Here is a 16,359-nt window from a genome sequence, read left to right as displayed (position 1 = left end):
AATAGTATGTCGTAAAAAAATATATATTTTCACGGCATATAAAAATATGTCATAAATTATTTACACTTAAGATATATTTCATATCATAAAATATTATAACTTTTCACGACATGCATTAGTATGTTGTGAAAACTTTTACTTAAAAAAAAAAAAATTCAATCTGTTTTTTTTTTTTAATCATAAGGAAAATCATCAACATCCAAAATTTACCATTTTGTGTAACATTTTGTGCTTAGTGATCAGTATCTTGTTGCAAAAAAATCATCAAGTTAATTAATTACTAATTTGCTATCCTTTCAGGACATTCAATGGTATAGACAAACATTATTATATATTATTATGGTATAGATTGTTGATTGATTATATCTAAAGGTCAGATCTTTCTTGATTTGATTTTTGTTTTCTGGTAATGTTTTTTAATCTCAAATCTGGATAAATGTGTCTTGTTAGTTTTATTTTGTATTTTCACATAAAGATCGGATCATTTCATATTTTTTTCATGACTGACTTTTTATACTAGCACAATTCAGATTTGTTGAATGATCAGTTTTTGGCTTCAAATTGGTTAGTAGTCGCATTAGGATTGTTCTCATGGTTGTGAAGGATTTGAGCTTTATTAGTAGCAGCCATGAACAAAGCAAAAAAAGAGTACAATATATATTTATGTATATATATGTGCGTATAAATATAACAAATAAACTAGTCAGAGAGAACAAGTGGGTATGTAATGATTGGATTTGATTTGTAGAGAAGTAGATGATATCATAATATCCAGTAATTAAAGTGTTCTAGAGAACCCCAAAGAAATAATAGAGAGAGAGAGAGAGGGTATGTTTGGCCCTGATTTGTTATGTATTGTTTGGGGGTAGATATAGTAATTATGCATCTATTCCTTATCATTATTTCCTTCTATTAAACTTTTCAGAAAATGTTAATGTTTGTTGTTGCTAGTAATTAATTTGGACCCCACATCCACAGGAATAATCACTTGACCAGGTCATCGAGTTTCTATACCTTTCAATGATCACTATAAATGATCCCCCAATTGAAAGTTGTAAATTTGAGATCATGATTACGTCGTTTCGAAAAGAAATTAATTTTGCCAATTTTATGTGGGAGGATATTTTCAAAATATGTATCTACTAATTTGTAATAAAATCTATTTCTTATTTAGTTATAATTTTTTCTTTAACATATTTATAAATTCAATCTCACGTACAACATATATTTGAACTTATATAAATCACAAACAACACGAAAAACAAAATAAAAATAGCACACAATCAACTAAGGTACTATCAACACGTGAGAACATGTCGACATATTTTTTAGAAAAAATGCTCAAACAACGTTTGTGGCTTCAAAGAAAACGTTATTCATGACTATGTAACGTGCTTTGCACATAACTTCTAATAGCTCAGCTTTAGGCATGGTAAGTCCTTTTCCTTCGGTTAGATCAACTGCCTCCTTAGTAACTCTTTTCCATTCAAAGCATTGAATCAATGACCCCAAAGCTAAACCCACGACACGTTGTGCTAGACCAGACCCAGGGCAAGCCCTCCTTCCCATCCCAAATGGCATCAACTTGTGTCCTTTCACTTCTCCACCTTCGAATCTCTCAGGCTTAAAGCTTGTAGGATCATCCCAAACCTTAGGGTCCCGGTGAATAGCCCATGCATTAACCAATAACAATGTACCACATGGCACGTTGAATCCCCCTATAATGCAATCACCCGATGATACATGTGGTACCAAGAGCGGTGCTGCTGGGAACAATCGAAAGGTCTCAGAGATAATAGCTTGAAGGTAATGTAGCTTTGAGAGATCGTGTTCATCAATCAAGCGATCTTGGCCCACATGAGTATCTATCTCGGCTCTCGCCTTCTTCAACACTTCTGGATGGTTTACTAGAAGGGACATTGCCCATTCCATTGTCACTGCTGAAGTATCAGTGCCTGCTAATATCATGACCTGGACATTAAAAGTTAATAAATTAAACTAAAAATGTAAATTATATTTTTACAAAGTTAATAAATTAAACTAAAAATGTAAATTATATTTTTACATAACCGGTACATTTTTGTAATAAAAGGTATTTTGTTTTAAAGTGTCCGACCTCTATTCTACTATCTTCTTTGTATGTAATTTATATATATATATATATATATATATATATTTTCTTTTTATTTACAAATCATTACTCACAAAAGTATGAGACAATAGGAGATGAATTTACCATTTGTTTAGCCTATTATGTTTATATACACAATAAATATTATAGGAGTATGAAAAATATTTCATATCTACAAAAAAATAAATAAATAAATAAATAAAAATACATTATTATTTTTAATACAATGAGTTCTACCTGCAAACATATTTTTATAGTGCCAATCTACTTAAAAAAATGAAAAAATAAAAAATCAATGAAAGCCATCCCCTAACATATATCCTTTTTAATAATTATTTATGAATATTAATTGCTATCTATACTATATATTAAGCAAAATGGAGTTTTTAACCACAAGTCTTGTGAGAGTTCCAATCTCCCAATCTAAATTTCTTGATTTTTTGATTAAAAAAAAAAACTTAGCATTTATTAACTTCTCCCAACCCCCAAGTCTTACTCTCATAATAACACTTTAATGCATTAAGAACAAGCATAAAAAAAAATTTTAAAATCAAACACACATGAATTCCTTGAAAAGTGCCAACACATATGATTATTATCCCTCATAATACACTTTAATGCATTAAAAACAAGCATAAAAAAAAATTCTTAAAAAGTCCAACACATATGATTATTATCAGGTTAATATGAACTCCTTGAAAAGTCCCAACACATATAATTATTATCCCTCATAATAACACTTTAATGAATAAAAAACAAGCATAAAAAAAATTCTTTAAAAAATCCAACACATATGATTATTATCAAAATATTAAACTTTAATATAATATAAAAAAAGAAGACATTTAATTCCTTGAAAGGTCCAACATATATGACTATTATCAAAATATTAAATTTTAATATAATATAAAAAATAAGACATTTAAAAAAAATGACATTTAAAAAATCACAATTCGCATATCTATAAAATCTATACTATATATTAAGCAAAATGGGGTTTTTAACCCCAAGTCTTGTGAGAGCTCCAATCTCCCAATCTAAATTTCTTGACTTTTTGATTTTTAAAAAAAAAAAACTTAGCATATATTAACTTCTCCCAACCCCTAAGTCTTATCCTCATAATAACACTTTAATGTATTAAGAACAAGAATAAAAAAGTTCTTTGAAATCAAACACACATGAATTCCTTGAAAAGTGTTAACACATATGATTATTATCCCTCATAATGACACTTTAATGCATTAAGAACAAACATAAAAAAAAAAATTCTTAAAAAGTCCAACACATATGATTATTATCAAAATATTAAACTTTAATATAATATAATATATAAAAAAGACATTTAATTCCTTAAAAAGTCTAACACATAGAATTATTATCAAAATATTAAACTTTAATATAATATAAAAAAGAAAAAAAAGAAGAAATCCCAACCCCCAAATCTTACCCTCATAATAACACTTTAATGCATTAAGAACAAGCATAAATTTTTTTTTTTTAAATCAAACACATATGAATTCCTTAAAAAGTCCCAACACATATGATTATTATCCCTCATAATAATACTGTAATGCATCAAGAACAAGCATAAAAAAAATTCTTAAAAAGTCCAACACATATGATTATTATCAAAATATTAAACTTTAATATAATATAATATAAAAAAAAGACATTTAATTCTTCGAAGAGTCTAACACATATGATTATTATCAAAATATTAAACTTTAATATAATATAAAAAAAGAAAAAAAGAAGACAACTAGGTATATGATAGAATTATGTGTTATGATATGTATGCTTTTTTGATTTGTTATACAACCAATAATGTCGACTTCAATTTTATTATCATATCATTTTGGGTGAATTTATGAGTTTTAAATATTTCTTCCGAATTCATTAAAAACAAAAAATTACAATGTGTAGTTGTTTTCAACAGATAAATATAAAACAAATACTAAGATAATTCTGTCATCTAAAAACAATACTAAGATAAGTCACTGAACTAATAAAGAAGCAGAAGAAAATACATACATATACAAATGACTAATTTTATTAATACATAAATCATACTCTCACAACAACTGATCAATTTTATTAATAAGTAAATCATTAAGTAAATTAATAATTTTTAATGATATGAAAAAAGATTTCAGTTAACCATTTTGTTAATAAATAAATTATTAAGTCAATTAATAATTTTTTTATGATATGAGAAATATTTTTGAATAAACAATTTTGATAATTTATTATTGCATAGGATAATTTTTTTTCTTTCTTATTTTCTTTCTTTCTTTTCCTTGAGTATTGTATTAAATTAAAATTTATCACAAACGATTGTTGTAATTTCTACTATTATATGACCAATTCATATTTTAAATAAATTTTATGGTATATTTGTAATTTGTTAAAAAATAAAAGATTTATGTTTCATAATTAACCAATAATATCTCAATCTAAATTTCTTGATTTAAAAAAAAAAAAACCTTAGCATTTATTAACTTCTCCAAACTCTCAAGTCTTATCCTCATAATAACACTTTAATGTATTAAGATCAAGCATAAAAAAAATTCTTTGAAATCCAACACATATGAATTCCTTGAAAAGTCCCAACACATATGATTATTATCCCTCATAATAACACTTTAATGCATTAAGAACAAGCATAAAAATAATTTCTTGAAAAGTCCAACACATATGATTATTATCAAAATATTAAACTTTAATATAATATAATAATAAAAAAAAGACATTTAATTCCTTAAAAAGTCTAACACATATGATTATTATCAAAATGTTAAACTTTAATATAATATAAAAAAAGAAAAAAAGAAGATATCTAAAAAAAAAAAAAAGACATTTAAAAATATCAATTCACATATATAGATAATTGTAAACACAATCCGTGCATAGCACGGGTGATATGCTAGTTATATATTAAGCAAAAGGGAGTTTTCAACCCCAAGGCTTGTGGGAGTTCCAATCTCCTAATCTAAATTTCTTGATTTTTTGATTTTAAAAAAAAAATCTTAGCATTTATTAACTTCTCTCAACTCCCAAGTCTCATCTTCATAATAACACTTTAATGCTTTAAGAACAAGTATAAAAAAAATTCTTTGAAATCCAACATATGAATTCCTTGAAAAGTCTCAACACATATGATTATTATCCCTCATGATAACCCTTTAATGTATTAAGAACAAGCATAAAAAAAATTTCTTGAAAACCTCCAACACATATGATTATTATTAAAATATTAAACTTTAATATAATATAAAAAAGGAAAAAAAGAAGATATTTAAAATAAAATAAAATAAAAACATTTAAAAACCACAATCTATCTATACTATATATTAAGCAAAATGGGGTTTTTAACCTCCAAGACATGTGGGAGATCCAATATCTAAATCTGAATTTTTAAAATTTTTAATTTAAAAAAAAAAACCTCAGCATTTATTGATTTGGTCAAACTCCCATGATCAGCATTTATTAATTTTTTTCAATCCACGTATCTTTCCACATGCCTGCATTTATTGATTTGGTCAAAATTCCTTGATCAGTGTTTAAAATCCTCTCAAACAAATAATTATAGATACAATCCGTACATAGTTACTACAGTACTCTTTTCAACTTCTCCCATACACTATGGTTAGTGATAAGGTTGTTAAATTATTTTTATAAAAAATATTAGAAAACATAATTCACATTTTAAAAAAAAATCTAAAACAAATATAAATATTTATAATTATTTCGTGCATAGCACGGGTGATAGATAATTCACATATATATAATTGTAAATACAATCCGTGCATGAAAGCTCCAATCTCCCAATCTAAATTTTTTAAATTTTTTATTCAAAAAAAAAACTCGGCATTTATTAATTTGGTCAAAATCCTCTGATCAGCATTTATTAACTTTTTTTAATTCACATGTCTTTCCACATAGCTGCATTTATTGATTTGGTCAAAATTTACTGATCAGCATTTAAAATTTTCTCATACAAATAATTATAGATACAACTCATGTATAATTACTGCAGTACCCTTTTCAACTTCTCTCATACACTATGGTTAGTGATAAGATTGTTAAATTATTTTTATAAAAAAATTTAAGAAACATAATTTATATATTAAAAAAAATCTAAAACAAATATAAATATCTATAATTATCACGTGCATAGCACGGGTGATAGGGTAGTATATATAAATGAAAAAAATATTTCAGTTCGTTGTGAAATACTTGGTTCTTAATTTAATCAGAAATTAATAATGCCGCTGATGCAACATTTATGTGCACCACCAAATTGTGTTTGAATAAAGATTTGGAGGAAGGTTCTGTGGAAGGAAAAGAAAATAAAAATGAAACTGAATAAATTTATGAACTCAAATTTTTTATTATGAAAAATCATGTGATAGAGATTTTAATTTGCAGAATTGCAGCATAAAAATTGTATGATGGGCTAGAGAGAGAGAGAGAGAGAGAGAGAGAGGGGAGAGTCCACAAACCGCGATTAGTCCTTTGATGATGTCATCTGTATAATATTCTGGCTGTGATTCTTGCAAGGAAAGCAAATGATCGATCATGGTGTTCTTACTCTTGTCACGCCTGTGCTCATCGATCAGACCTTGCAGGAAAGCGTCCATTTTCTAATAAAGTCTCCCCAAATTCTTCTCAAAACTCTGATAATCAATCCACCTTAAAACCGGTAGAAAGTCCCCTGGGTACGATGCACCGGCATACTCGAATGCCTGCCTCACGATTTCCCGGAACTCCTTCGCCTCCTCGTTGTTCGACAACTCCTCGTCGTCCCCATAATACCTCTTTCCGGCGATCATTCTCATTATGTTATTGAAGGTCAGTTCAGAAAACTTGGATTTCAATTCGATTCTGGCGAAATCATGAGACGAGTTTCGATACAATCTGCGCAGTACAAGTTTGATTTCGTCTCGCCTAATCGATAAGAAGCCGTTGAGGCGGCTGGTCGAGAAGATTTCCAGCGCCATGAGGCGGCGGAGGTTGCGCCAGTGGTCGCCGTAATTGGACGCGCCGATGCCGGTGTAATTGTAGCCGAAGTACTTGCCGATGATGAGACGAGGGCGGTTGGCTAAGACGACGTCGTTCTTGGTGAAGCATTCCTCCACTGCGGACGGCGATGACACCATATGATTTTTCAGATAGACCCTACACTAATAAATCTTATAAAATTATGTTTTTGATGCCTTTAATACATGTGAATATGTTTCTTTAGTATTGCTAAGACAGAATGTGCATTTACATAAGGGGAAATGACATAGTTGAATTTTTTTTTTCCCGAACAATGATAAAATTTATAAATTTTAATTATTAAAGTCATCAACTTTCATGAATATATAATTATTTTTTAGAATTATACCTGATTTATACATAAACAGGATAGAGTGCAGATAATGTATATATTTTAATTTTTTGCTTTAAAAAATTTATTTATATACATAAAGTTTATACCAATAAAAAAAAAAAAAAAAAAACTTATATAATAGTGACTTTTTTTAAATAATATGTTGTTCTGAAGGCTCTTTTGTTTTTTGATTCAAGGGAAAAGTTAGAACAATAAGAGTTTAGAAATAAAGCAAATACATAGCAACAAGAGGGCTATTTTCTCAGCATAGCAACTCCAGTTAAGTCTGCCATAAGTAACTCCTTCATTTCTTCAGGTGGGTCCTCCAGCAGCACAACATGATCATCCTGTGCAACACCAATGTTGGCCAATTTATCAGCACATCTATTGCCCTCTCTGAGTGTGTGTTGCAGAGAGCAGTTGCATCTGTTGAGCACGAACTTTGTATCCTCAATAATAGGTTTGTAGGGTGAATTGATGCATGGGCCATCTTGGATTTGATTCAAGGCTAGCTCAGAGTTTGCTTCAATCTCCACATCCTTTGTGCTTTTTTTGGAAGAGAATGGTGAGGCCTTTGTAAGTAGCCCACAACTTAGCTTCAAGACTAGAACAGTGTCCCAGTTTTCCATAGAAACCCCAGATCCATGTCCCTGTTTCATCTCTTAGCAATCCTCCATGTCCAACTTGTCCTGGATCCCCTTTAGAGCAGCCATCAACATTCAGCTTCAATTTACCTGCAGGTGGGCAAAACCATTGTATTAGTCTAGGATGAGGAGGGCTGGGGTGGAGGGCAGACTGGTAGGCCTCCTCGATCTCATTAACATAATTTCTTATGTTCTTGAGACTTACTTGAATGAAAGTAAACTGATTTTTAAAAACAATTTTGTTTCTATCCTTCCAAATCTGCCAAAGGGATGAATATGAGATGCCATTTTTTTCCAAAAACAACAGTTTTATTTTTCAAAATTGAAAATAACCCATTCAAGTAAGGGTTGTCCACATCCCTCCTCCCACCAGTTGGTGTTTCTAATTTCAGTTCAGTAAAGCTTTGAGAAGTTGCAGTCACAGATAAGATGATTCATATCTTCACTGGCTAGTCCACATCTAGGACATAGATTCGATGTGGCCATATTTCTTACAACTCTCATTTGGTTGGTGAGCAGTCTCCCCTTCAATAAGATCCATGTAAAGCTTTTTAATTTCTGGGGGACTTTCATTCTCCATAGCCACTTCTAATCCTCGCTGGTTGTGTCCTGATTGGTAATCTTATAAGCAAAGGCAATTGTGAAGGCACCACTAGTGGAGCCAATCCAAACAAGAGCATCAGTAAAACTGACAAACTGGGGTCTACGAATTTTAAGGATATCTTGTAAGGTCTGAGGACTAACAAGGCTTTCAAAAACATAAACATCCCAATTGCCTTCCTCATCAAGAATTGAGCTAACCTTAAGACGACCATTAATCTGATGGGGATTATGGGTTTCAGATAAAGGGTGGCTTCCACACCACCAGTTATTCCATAAGGATATATTTTCTCCATTCCCAACATTCCATTTGATTCCTTTCTTCAAAACTTCTCTATTTTTGCATTTGTTTTTCTAGATATGAGATAAATTACATTTGATTGGCCAATGTAAAAAGCTATCATTTCTCAAATACTTGGATTGAAGCACTTGGCACCAAAGCTTATTTTTGTCAGTTAACAGCTTCCACCCAAGTTTGGTCAAGAGAGCAACATTATTGTCTCTTGCCTTTCTATTACCCTGCCCTCCATCAGCTTTGCTCCTACAAACAGTATCCCAGTTGACAAGATGAACCCTTCTAGTATTATCAGTCTCTCCCTAAAGAAAGTTCCTATTGAGCCTGTCAATATCATCACACAAACTTCAAGGTAGCTCCATGGTTTGCGTATTGTAACTTGGGATCACAGAGGTTACAGCCTAAATAAGTGTGGTTCTGTCAACAAGTGTGAGGTTCCTGGCCTTCCAACCCGAGAGTTTATTCTTCAGTTTTTCCATAGTAGCCCTAAACTTGTTTCTATTAACTCTACCATGAATCATAGGAGATCCCAAATACTTTCCAAGGTCTTGGGTTAGAGGAATACCACTATGGAAGCTAAGGGATAGAGCTTTATTGCGAGGCACATTAGGGGACACAAAAAGTTTGGATTTAGAATAATTGACTTTTTAGGCAGAGATAGCATAAAATTCAAATGGAATATCCATGATAACTTCACAATTTTTCTTGTCAGCTTTGGCAAACAAAATGAGATCATCTGCAAAAAAGAGATGTGAGATGGGTAGGCAAGAACAAGCTGCCTTAATACCCTTCCAGCTGTTACTACCAACTTTAGAATTAATCATGTTGGAAAATCTCTCCATGCACAGCACAAATTGGTAGGAAGAAAGAGGATCACCTTGCCTTAGACCTCTCTCATTCTTAATTCCTTCAAGCACTTCCCCATTCCAAAGGATGTTAGATTGGTTATTGGAAACACAGCTCATAATAAGGTCAATCCAACCCTCATTCATATTAAACTCAAGAAGAGTATCTCTAATGAAGTTCCAAGAGAGTCTATCATACGCTTTTTCCAAGTCAATTTTAAATAGCATGCCTCCATTTTTACCTTTTTCATGCATCGAAGTATAAAGGATTTCTTGTGTTAGAATGATATTATCAGTGGTATTACGCCTAGGAATAAAGCTGCATTGGTTAGGGCTTATCAAATTGTCAAACAGTGTACGAATTCTACTTATGATCAACTTCGAAATGGTTTTCTACGTCACATTGCAAAGACTAATAGGTCTAATTGCTTAATGCTTTCAAGGTTCTCAATCTTGGGTATAAGCACAATGAGAGTCTCATTCACCATATAAGGCATAGATTTATTAAGAAAGCATTGTTTGACAAAATCACACACAGCTTACCAACAATAGGCCAATATTTATAGTGACTCCAGTGTTGACCCGACATTTTATTATGTTCCCCTTATTGTTCCTTGGGTTGGTCATTTGGATTATAGTTGTATGTTTGGAATAGGTTGGTTGCTTGATTTTCCAAACCTATGTTGCCTAGATTTTTGCTCCTCTACTCAAGCGGCCATTCTTGCGCTGGAGCGGGCTTTGCAATTTTTCTCCTCTGCTCGAGCGGCCATTCTTGAGCTCGAGCGAGATTTGCAAACTCTCAGTATTTTTACAAACTTGTAAATGCTGGAAGAGTGTATTTTACACTCAAGCGTCACTTCTTGCGCTCGAGCGGAACATTGTGTCTGACGCTCGAGCGTCACTTTTCACGCTCGAGTGGACTGCGTGTATAACATATCGCGAGGATGACTTTTTTTCATCACTTTTTCACTCCTCTCTCTCTCTAAAACTTTCCAAAAAACTAGATCTTGAGTTTCTCTCTCTAAAACCCAGCTTCTCTCTACTATTTCACCTAGATCCATTGGGATCTTCACCCTAGTGCCTTTGAGAAAAAGGTAGAGCGTCTCAAGAACTCCGTTTTGATCCGAGTAGAAGTTGATTTCGACGTCTTTGAAGTTTCTCCTTTGTTGCTTTGGTCTTCTAAGTTTGAGGTAGGGATTTTCTACACTTTCATATGGTTTTTAACTTAGTTATTTGATGATTGTGTAACAATGATGGGCTTTGGGCATATTATGGACAAACCTAGGATTTGGGTTATAAAATCAAAATAGGGGTTTCTAAGTGTATGTTGTGGGAATGGTTATGAGGTTAAATATAAGGTGTTATGGCTACACTATAGTTGATTTTGGCCTTGGGTTGATATTTGAAAAAGGGAAGTTTGCCCTAAAATGATTATAATATTTATTTGGGCAAATTACACTAATAGTCCCTATAGTTTGGGGTTTGTGTCACTTTAATCCCTAACTTTTCAATTATGACACATTTGACTCTAAATTTTGAATCTTGTTGCAAATAAGGACAATTAAACGTACCATTACTTAATTTCAAGGGCAAAATCGTCAATTTGATAAAATATAAACTAATTTCACAAAAATAAATGTCAAAAAAAATATTTTAAAATTTTTTAAAAATTATTTCTACCCACCAAAAATAAATTATGTAAAATTGATAAAAATTAATAAAAATCACATGATTAATTTTTAAAAATTAATTTTACATGATCATCATCCAAAACATAATAAAAATTAATTTGGCAAAAAAAATAAATGTCTAAAATATTTATCAATTTTATATAATTTTATCTTTAGTAGCTAGAAATAATTTTTAAAAATTCAAAAAAAAAATTTGACATTTATTTTTGTCAAATTAATTTATAGTTTATCAAATTGACGATTTTGCCCTTGAAAAATCCAATAGTATCTACAATTATCCTTATTTGGAACAAGATTCAAAATTCATGGTCAAATGTGTCACAATTGAAAAGTCAGGGACCAAAATAACATAGGCCCCAAACTATAGGGACCATTAGTGTAATTCACCCTATTTATTTTGTATAAAATAAATGAAATTTGTGTTGTAAACATGAAATTAGGCAAATATTAAAATAGATGATGGAGTTGAGTATGTAATACCTCTCACATTTGGAAGTTTTGAATAAATTATCTGTCTTGAGATTGAATATCTATTTAGAAATAACTGTATTGGGCTATCGGTAGAGGATAACTATGATTGTTGTAGAAATTGTATGAGAATTAGGTGAATTAAAACTAATCTATTGTTGATTGTCATTAAATATGACTATGCTTTAAATACATTGTATATGTATAATGTTTGGAAGGAGAAAGGGGATACACTCCATGTTTAGGAGGAGATAGGGGATGGACTCCATTGAAATTAAGTTGGCCGAAGTGTCCTGGGTGAAAATCCCGAAACCGCGCGTATACATGGGTGCTAATCCCGCAGACGAAATTTTCGTAAAATGACAAATTGAAGTGTTTGTGTGGTAATTGTGTTGATTAGATAACCACTGAGTTGTAGTCTCAGTTGGATTGTTGAAAGATAATGAAATTGGCTCATGGATTGAAACGAATTGCAGGAAAATGGAATAAGATATAAGAAAAATGCCTAAGACCCCCAGTGGGGGTCACTGGGGGTCGTGTGTGTAGGAAGGTGATTGGCGCAAAAAAAAAAACTATTTTTTTTTTTCAGAGAATGGGACGACGCCACCACGTCACTGGGGGTCTGAAGCACGGCCCAAGATATAAACATAGTACTTTATGATTATTAAAAATGTGAATGTTTTGTCACAGGCATTTTATATGCACATTGTACTTATATCTTTATTAAACCTCATATATTGTGCTAGATTATTCCTACTGGGCTTCGCCTCACCTTATTTGGGAAAACAGTTTTCAGGTGCTGGTGACATGCCTTCGCCAAGACAATAGCTTAGAGGGACTTTTGGGAAGCAAGAGCTTCTTTATTTTGTTTTTATTCTTTTGTATAGCCAAGGGCTTTAATTATATTTGAGATAAGCTCACTTTTGTGTAACCAAGCAATGACTTGAAAAGATGAAAGCCTGTAAGGCATCTGACTATATGTTTAGTTTCATTTCTCTCAACATTGTAACACGCGCTATAGATTCAGGATAAACATTGATAAATGTATATCGCATGTGTTAACCTCTACAAATGAACTCTGAACTCTAATGGATGAATGTATCTTATTTCCATTATTCTTCCACTTATGAGTTGTATTTATTGCATAATTTTGGGAGCGTTACAATATTTTTGGTAGAATATTGCCTGAATACCATCTTTTCCTGGGGCTTTAAATGCCCCAATATCTTTAACAGCTTGGTGAATTTCAAGATTGGATAGAGGCATCAGAAAAGAGTCATTATCTTCTCTCGAGAAATTGTTTAAGGTGACATTTTTCCAATGTTCTAGGTAACAAGTATCTTATTTGCTAAAGAGGCTGTTGAAATAGTTAGTAATGATGTTTTTAATCCCAGCCATATCAGTAACCCAGTTGCCTTCTTCATCCATCACGGAATTAATTTTGAGTTTTCTCCTTTTGGCTATGGTTGATATATGAAAGTATCTAGTATTTTTATCACCAAGAGTTATATACTTAGATCTCGATTTTTGGAACCAAAGCATTTCTTCTTGAAACAAAGTCTCATTATAGTCTTTAATGAGATCTTTTTCAAGGTTTTAAAGGCTATGGGTAAATTTCTCAACAAGGGCTTTTTGACTGCCCTCAATTCTAGCAAGAAACCTTCTTTTACATTTAAAAGTATTACCAAAAATGCTTTTATTCCAGTCAATGGTTCTATGAGTGAAATCAACAGTAACATCAATGAGATCATTATGCATAGAAAGCCAAGAAGTTTGAATAATATCAATAAGACCAAGATGGGACATCCAAGCAGCTTTAAATCTAAATGGTCTATTTAGGGGGTTTAAAGGGTGCATACATTGGGTGTAGACCCCAAGAGGTGAATGATGTAAGAGGAGCTAATTTGAGTCCACTAAATTAATTAGGCCCAATAGTCCAAGGTTAGAGGGCCTGAATTTATCGCAAGTCCAAGATTGGTGGGCCTGGATTTATCGCCATCAAACGGGCTGAATCCCTCTAAGCCTCGAAAGGGTTCGGATCCACGAACTTAGAGACTTACTCGGGCTCAAACTCGAAAGGGTATTGAGCAAGCCTAGAGATCCGAGGCACTCGGGCTCGAAAGGATTCGGACCCACGAATCTAGAGATCCGAAGCACTTGGCTTCAAACGGATTCAGACGCAATCCAGAAGCCGCTCCATCAATGAGTCCTAGAACACTTGCAGGCTCGGAGCTTTCCGGGATCAGCGGACCAGAACCATGGACGTAATGGAGTCCGAACAAAGGACCCGATCCCGTGGACGGTGAGTGGAGATAAATTCATTCTTCATTTAAACTAGATTATACCCGGGTCGAGGTGGCATGATCTAGGGGGTCCCTGAGACTTGGCAATATTTGTGGCAGGACGTCCTCTAGGACTACCCCTGACCCTTTGGGATGATTGGGGATCATTGGTTAGGTGTGGCTAAGAAGAAGGGTTCGCCGAGAGGTTGATCTCCTCCTCGAGGTTTTCCTCATCCTCGGAGAGGTCACCTCCTCGGACAAGGTGGTTAGAGAGAATATTCCCCATGTGCCTGCACATGGGCTCCATCCTACATCATAAGGTGCCTATAACTAGCACCCACGCATAGCTTTACAAGAGATGGATTTTGGAGATTCAACTCTTGGGAAAGAACTAATTTCCCTTCTTCATTATCAACCTTGAGAGTGAAAGTGGGAGATCCATGGAAGAGCCTTGCTATTATTCTCTCTCTAGCCACTTTGCCTTCTTCTTCACCCAATCACTTATCTCTATCATCTCCTTTACTTTTGTGTCCTTAAGTTGAGACTATTAAAGAATCTAAGCCTCTCATCATCTTCTAGAGAATTCGAAGCTGTTCTTTAAGGATCTTCGAAGATCTTCGAATTTTCCAACTCCTTTCTTGAACCCTCTCCTACATTTTGGCGACTTCACTGGGGAGGCGGATTGGTTAATGGTCTCAACGAGATCTGGAATCCACACAACTCCAACAAGGATGGCGGGAGAAGATGAAGTTCACCAACAAGGATCCTCTAATGGTGGTGATGACAGGGCCATGGCTCTAGATCAACCACTTTTGCTTGAAGCCATTCAAGGACTTCAAAATACTCAGCAAAAGATTCTTACCACTCTTCAGAATCTCACTCACACCATGTTGGTGATGAGTTCTAATTTTGCACCGGCGCCAAACGAAAATCAAGCTGGTGGTGGATTCATTCCCGCCGGAGCGCAAAATCAAATCCAATGAGAAGTAGGCACCAGTCAGCCCATGGCTCATGGCAACACGGCCACAGTAACACATGCTCAAACCACAGTAAGCGGCAGCAGTTTGCCTACGCCCGAGCTCCTTGGCGTGCCAAGCCAAGATCCAATGGTGACTAGGGGAGGTTCTGGTGTAATGAATGGGGCTCCGGCGACTGTTGGTGTCCAGGCAAATACAAGGGGCATGATGGCGCAAAAGGGAGCTCTACCCATACCTAATCTTGTTACGCCACCAGTGAATGTTACTCAAGCACCAAGCGGGCCTCCTTTGGTGCCGATAACAAATTTGCAAGCACAATCCGGTATAGCGGCGCCGTGCGGTGGACTCTACAGGCCTCAATTCAATATCCCATCACCAACTGGCTTGTCTATAGGCGTTGATGGCCAGTATCGTCAAATGTCCTCACCAATGATGAATTCGTAGCACCAGAATGGCCAAGTCGCCCCTAGCTCAGTCTTCGGGTCCATAAGCCAAGTTCTGGGAATACCACCATCAAACTCTCTCCCTCAACAGTTTCTCGCTCTCGCCGATGTGCAGGCCATGTTCGATCTCGAACGGGGCAAGAGGACCTTACCCTCTTTGCCTGATCCAAACGTCAAGCCGCCTTACCCCATTGAGATGCTGAGCTATCCATACCCTAAGGGGTATACAGTGCTGAAGTTCATCAAGTTCGACGGCAAACAAGGAAATGCTCGAGAACATGTTGTGCGATTCATCGAGACTCTGGGTATTCATGGTTCAAACCACGTCCTTCGGCTGAGAGAATTCTCTAAGTCCCTCACCGACCGAGCATATAGTTAGTATGTTAATTTGGCCCCAAACTCTGTCTGAAGTTGGGAGGAAATGGTTAACAAATTCCACTCTAAGTTCTTTCAAGTGGCGGAGAAGATGACCACACTTATGTTGTGTAAAGAAAAGCAGCAGGAAAGTGAAGACATCCTTGACTACGTCAAAAGGTTTCAGGACAAGGCCGTAGATTGCCATGAAGCAGTGGAGGAGAGTTATCTGGTTCAAATTTGTCTAGAAGGGGC

General features: G+C 33.9%; 1 pseudogene across 1 annotated transcript; it reads right to left on the bottom strand.

Annotated features, from left to right (window-relative positions):
* Positions 1-1,182: 1,182 nt before the first annotated feature.
* LOC114258440 (cytochrome P450 81Q32-like) lies at positions 1,183-7,290 on the bottom strand (annotated as a pseudogene). Its single transcript, XR_014344584.1, has 2 exons — positions 6,634-7,290; positions 1,183-1,971 (listed from the first exon to the last, which is right to left on the bottom strand). The product of XR_014344584.1 is annotated as a cytochrome P450 81Q32-like (transcript).
* Positions 7,291-16,359: the final 9,069 nt, after the last annotated feature.

Source organism: Camellia sinensis, chromosome 1, assembly GCF_055761805.1.
Source record: "Camellia sinensis isolate YWXY chromosome 1, ASM5576180v1, whole genome shotgun sequence".
Lineage (NCBI taxonomy): Eukaryota > Viridiplantae > Streptophyta > Magnoliopsida > Ericales > Theaceae > Camellia > Camellia sinensis.
Note: the sequence above shows the minus strand (reverse complement) of the source record. Positions and strands in the feature narration are given on the sequence as shown.